Source organism: Palaemon carinicauda, chromosome 26, assembly GCF_036898095.1.
Source record: "Palaemon carinicauda isolate YSFRI2023 chromosome 26, ASM3689809v2, whole genome shotgun sequence".
Taxonomy (NCBI): domain Eukaryota; kingdom Metazoa; phylum Arthropoda; class Malacostraca; order Decapoda; family Palaemonidae; genus Palaemon; species Palaemon carinicauda.
Window position 1 is genome coordinate 93,998,464 of NC_090750.1, and position 6,504 is coordinate 94,004,967.

Below are 6,504 nucleotides of genomic sequence, written 5' to 3' on the forward strand. Positions count from 1 at the left end.
TCCTAGGCTTAAACCAACTACAACCTTAGTCATAATTCACCACACACAGTTGATTTACATCCTGCATCTAAAATAGCATCAACTTCTCCCCCAAGAGTTCATATCAGTTTCTTGAATTTCTCCAATATAAATTTTCTCCTCTACATTATGTCTCTTAACTTGTTTAAACCTATGCTTATTTCCCACATTACTGGTCTTATTTTCATCGAACTTTTTTTCATATAACTTTACTTTATTCTGATGATTTTGAGGACAATATCTAGCTCAATGCCACTCTGAACTACATATAGCACACAATATTATTTTCCCTTCTCTATTGGATTTCTTCCACCTCTCCCTGTTATCTACCTAGTTCTACCCCCTACTCTTGTATCCCTCTCTGTCTCTACCCATATTCTTTTCAGATCCCTACAAATCATTCTCTTCCTTGTTCCTGAATCCTTCAAATATTCTTTTCAATATCTTTGACACAGAATCATACAATAGTTTCCCTTGCCCATATGCAGTCAACACCATCGGCTTTTGATTTTCGGTGAGATTTTCCTGCTCCAGAACATGAAAAACCTTGAGCCTTTCCCTCGACCAAACTTTTCCTATAGCCTTAATGCATTACGAAGCTGCGGTCTCATACCTATGAAACCTCTCATCTTTTCAACAGATTCTCTCTCTATTTTAAAGTACTTCTTCGTCTTTCCATAGTTATCCATTATGGTATCCTTTACATATACCTCATCTATTTTCATTAATTTACCTTTGAACCATCTGTAACTTTCAGTTTTTACCTATATATCTCTTCTGTCACTTCTAAAGCCTACCCTTTCAAACTTAATATCTCTATTTTTGGATATTTATCATCCCTACATACTACCAACCAATCTTCTACCTGATCTTTCAGACTTTAGTATTCTGACTCTTTACCACAGAACCTAGGACATTTCTTCCTTCCAACTCCTTAGTGTCTCCCATAGTGCTAACCTAACCAAAGAATGCTGATAACCAACACAGAAAATGTCCTAGCCTAGGTTCACTTTTAACCACTCTCTGTTACCACTGATAAATTTAATATTTTTACTATATTTAGCTTCTTTAAACTTCCTTAATCTGATGTCAAATTGTCAACACAAAAACAATTGTAACATTAAATACACACAAACCAATAGAGACAAGAGACCGCCCCAACACCAATATAGTTCAATCACCATGAATTCAATCAGTGCACTAATCCTCTGACAATCAATCGCCCTCACTAACAACAACACCACGTGACCTGACGTCACAAAAAACAACTCTTTTTCTTAACTATTTATTGCTGTAGTGCTTATTTACTTATAAAAAATCTGCTTTTCCTGGAATCTTCTCTACATATCCATATTTCAACCTTTTCTAGTAATGCTGTACATATAGCTTTTCTTTATTCTGATGATACTGAGGACAATTTCTAGCTCAATGCCATTCTGAACTACCTATAGCACACTGTTACTTTCCCTTCTCTATTTATTGGATTTATTCCACCTCTCCTTCCTATCCATCTAGTTCTACCCCTACTGCTGTTATCCCTCTCTCTCTCTCTCTCTACCTTTATTCTTATTTTCAGATCCCCACCAATCAACCTCTTCCTTGTTCCCAAATCCTTCAAATTCTTTTCAATATATTTGACACAGAATCATACAATAGTTTATCTTGCCCACATGCAGCCAACACCATCTGTTTTTTATTCTCGGTGAGATTTACCTGCTCCAGAAGATGAAAATTTCACCAGATTCTCTATTTTATTAAAGTACTTCATCTTCCAATAGTTATCCATTATGGTGTCCTTTAGATATACCTCATCTAATTTCATTAATATTACCTTAGAACCATCTGTGCCTTTCAGTTTTTCTCTCTTTTGTCACTAATAAAGCCTTTCCTTTCAAACTTAATATCTCTATATCTGGATATTTATCATCTCTACATACTACCAACCAATCTTCTACCTGATCTTTCCAACTTTTGTATTCTTACTTTACCACAAAACCTAGGACATTCCTTCCTTCCAACTCCATTCTGTCTCCTTAATGTCTCCCATAATCAAAGAATGCTGATAACCAACACAGAAAATGTCCTAGCCTAGGTTCACTTTTAACCGCTCAATGCTACCACTGATAAATTTAATATTTTTACTATATTTACCCTCTTTAAATTTCCTTTATCTGATGTCAAATTGTCAACACAAAAACAATTCCATAACAAAATACATACAAACAAATACAGACACAACAGCAATATAGTTTAAATGCCATGAATTCAATCGGCTTGCTCCTCTGACAATCAATCGCCCTCACTAACACCACCACCACCACCACGTGACCTGACACAGATCCATATTTCAACCCTTTCTAGTAATACTGTACATACATATACCAAAGGCACTTCTCCCAATTTTGGGGGGTAGCCGACATCAACAAGAAACAAAACAAAAAAGGGGACCTCTACTCTCTACTTTATGTAATACTGTAATACTGTACATAAAGCTTTGTAATACTGTACATAAAGCTTTTCTATATTCTGATGATTCTGAGGACAATCTCTTGCTCAATGCCATTGTGAACTACATATAGCACACAGTTACTTTCCCTTCTCTATTTATTGGATTTATTCCACCTCTCCTTCCTGTCCATTTAGTTCTACCCCTACTGCTGTATCCCTCTCTCTCTCTCTCTACCTTTATTCTTATTTTCAGATCCCCACCAATCATCCTCTTCATTGTTCCCAAATCCTTCAAATTCTTTTCAATATATTTGACACAGAATCATAAAATAGTTTATCTTGCCTACATGCAGCCAACACCATCTGTTTTTGATTCTCGGGGAGATTTGCCTGCTCCAGATGATAAAAAACCTTAAGCCTCTCCCTTAAACAAATTTTTCCTATAGCCTTAATGCATTCCGAAGCTGCGTTCTCATATCTATGAAACCTCTCATCTTTTCACCAGATTATCTCTATTTTAAAGTACTTCTTCATCTTCCCATAGTTATCCATTATGGCATCCTTTAGATATACCTCATCTAATTTCATTAAAATTACCTTTGAACCATCTGTACCTTTCAGTTTTTCTCTATCTCTTCTGTCACTTCTAAAGGCTTTACTTTCAAACTTAATATTATCTCTATATCTGGATATTCTTTTGAAATAAGCATACTATATTATTTTTGTAACTGATATGATTGTGATGCCTCTGAAAATATTGTAATCAGTCAGGTCTCCTTATTTTGCCATTTTCACCAACATTCCTAACTCCCACTCACCAGGTTTGCCTCTTCATGCCACATCCTACAAAATAATCTCGTACTCTTGAAGGCACTTCATATTCAGCCAGCATCATCCCGCCAGTTCTTCCATCGTAACTAGGGGCTTTCCAGCTCCTGAGTTTTTTAATGATGCCTTCGACTTCAAGCATTTTGAATTCATTCATGGACACGTAGAGGTCTTCGACAGCCAAAGGTATATCGATTAAATTATTCCCTTTTTATTGCTTACTCATGACCTCGCTGAAATGTTCCATCCAATGTTGTCTTTCTTCTTGTGTTGTAAGAGAGGCATCTCTATTATTGATGGCCATCTTCTTTGCCCCAGTAGAGATTTCATCAATAACTTTGAGTAATTCTTAGGCCTCATCTGCTGTCCTGTCTAAATATTCTGTCATTCCTGGCTTTTCTTATGACCTCATTATCAACACTTCTCGAACTTTCAACAATCAATTTCTGTCTCTCCTTTTTATAGTATCCCAAGTATCATTTGGTATAATTTGGTATCCATGGCTTTCTCCTCGTAACTGCGTCCCAAAACTTCACTATCAACTGACTATGTTCTTGAGATTGCACCATTCTTCATTGTATGTTCAATTCAATTGCAAATTGTTAATGTTCTTTTAAAAGCTTAGTTGTATCAAACCTAGTTATTCTATCTACCTTTTAGTTGGATGCTTTGTTTTAATTTTCCTGTGGCAATGAGGAGCTGGTGTTACCAATATCTGCACCTTTTTTATTATATTAATTATGGTTAATCTTTTATTTAGGTAAATGATCATGTTAACCCTTTTACCCCCAATGGACGTACTGGTACGTTTCACAAAACTAATCCCTTTACTTCCATGGACGTACCGGTATGTCCTTGAAAAAAATGCTATTTACATTTTATTTTGCATATTTTTGATAACTTTGAGAAACTTCAGGCATTTTCCGAAAGAATGAGACCAACCTGATCCCTCTATGACAAAAATTAAGGCTGTTAGAGCTATTTAAAAAATATATATGGCAAAATCTGCTTTTCCCCCCCCCAAAAAAAAAGCCCTGGGTTAAGAGTTGGAAAGTTCCAAATAGCTTGTGGGTAGAAGGGTTAAACAATTTGGTAAAGAATATAGTACGGAACAGGTCATCTGTAATAGATGGGTTGTACGGTATATTACTTTACTTACGGAAGCTGTTCCTTGTTATTTTATGTCAATCACTGCATTTTTATTTCATATGGAAAATTAAACCTAAACCGATTGTTGAAGAAAGGAAAAAAGGATATGACACTTATAATTTCCTTTTATTGCAGATAATTCTTTAACGGTGGGAACTTCATCATTGGACTTTAACAGTGGGAACTTCATCATTGGATGTTGACCTATTCGGACCTACTATAAGAGGAAAGAGTTTCTCCAGGCCTGAGAAGCGTTTGAATACCTCGGTATACTTGGCTGATGGAAACTGCAAATTGGAAACTTTTATACATCATGTGAACTATTACATCTGAATGGAGTGAAGTTCAAACGATGCACAGATGAAAAAAATGAGGAGACGACATCACAGAAATTCTGAACAGAGAGAATGGATCATCAACTAACATTACAGATGAAATAAACTTATATTAACTTTGTTTCATATGTAAAAAAACCAAGATGTGTGAAATAATAAAACACCAAAGTTTATACTATATTTTATTTTCCATAAAATTATTTTTTTTTTTTCTCTTAACATAGTGTCCCCCCCCCAAATAAGGGGCTGATCTCATTTTACTGACACTATAGAGATCTCTGCCTTACTGCCATGCTTACCAGAAACTTTGTGTAGAAGTTGAACAGTCCCTGATTCACACTCCAATGAGGGTGTTAACTGTCTCTCTCCTCTGAATGGAAAGTTTTAATGTCAAGTGAAAACTGTTTGCTTACTGAAAGCAGCCCATCACTTGAACACCCCCCAATTGGTCTTTTAGCTGCAATGTGTATTTTAAAAAAGCCTGATAAAATAAGTTTATAACTTGAAATGCTGCTGCTGACAATTTGAAATTACTGATAGAGCAAATTCAGAAAGGTGTTACAATATACCACAGAACAAAAGACACCTTTTGGTCATTGGACTAACTTGAGAAAATTCCTGAGTAAGTTTTAAACTAAGCCAAAAGTTGTTTAAAAAATAAAGTTCCTTTCACAACTGATAATTTCCTTTGTAAAATCATGACTTGACCTGAAGCAACAAATGAAAAAGATTTTAAATTCTTTCAATGACCCAAGAAAACATTTGACAAAGTTTCATATACCATTTTTAGAATTTGAATCCTGCTTAATATAACTGATATGAATAAAAATTTCCAGTTATTGTTATTCATCTCGATCTACCATGGCCCTTAACCCAATTTTGGGAGGTAGCCAACAAAAAAAAATCGAGAAGGGTATTTTCTCATTGATCCTCTTTGCCTGATGAATGACTCGCACAAGTTTGGTTCAGCAATACCAACCAAGCTCGGCCAAGTACCTTCAAAGTCAAAGAGTAACTGAGTAAAATAACCCTTTTGGTTCCTTTTTTGATGTCGGCTATCTCCAAAAATTGGGGCAAGTGCCATGGCAGTTAGTGATAAATCACAATACCTGAAGAGTTGTTCACAACCTGAGTACTAAGGTAATGTTACTGAAGACTTGAAATATACATCCTTTTCATCAGATATTTTAAAATTGTAATTCAATTGTTACAATCCTAACCTAATGATACCGTGCATAGACTAAAATCTTGAGTTCAGTTTAGGAAAATAGAATATTCAGAGCGCAAAAGAACTATCCGGAATTCTTCCACACCTATTCTAAAGCAACACCATTAATAAGCAGAATACGTTCAACTGTATAAATGCATAATTGTCAAAGTAAGAATGCATCTTAAAATGCAACTTTTAAACTCAAGCAATTGTTTCCCTGGATTTAGATTGTTTTGATTATAAGAATATTTCCCTATTTTTCAAGCAGATAAATATCTTTAATTTGGCCTGAATGGGAACAGTTTCAGATGTTAGCTCAATAATAATACTAAAGAAGTTGGTTATGCATTGATTTATATGATTTAATTCTGTAAATAACCAGAAGAATATATCATTGCATCAGTTAAGAACATCATAAAGTCACTTGCATCACCCTCAAGATTTACAGGATTTTAATTAAGCAAAAAATCTAGCTAAACTAGCTATACTGCAATATTTCTTACATTACTTTGGTTA

General features: G+C 34.9%; 1 long non-coding RNA gene across 3 annotated transcripts in view; it reads left to right on the forward strand.

Moving 5' to 3' along the window:
- Positions 1-4,951, forward strand: part of LOC137619696 (uncharacterized) — a 58,271-nt gene extending 53,320 nt beyond the window's left edge. For all 3 annotated transcript variants that reach the window (XR_011039958.1, XR_011039957.1, XR_011039956.1), the window contains 2 exons: positions 3,288-3,480; positions 4,579-4,951. This is a non-coding gene — a long non-coding RNA (uncharacterized lncRNA). The remainder of the gene's footprint in view (positions 1-3,287; positions 3,481-4,578) is intronic.
- The last annotated feature ends 1,553 nt before the right edge of the window (positions 4,952-6,504 follow it).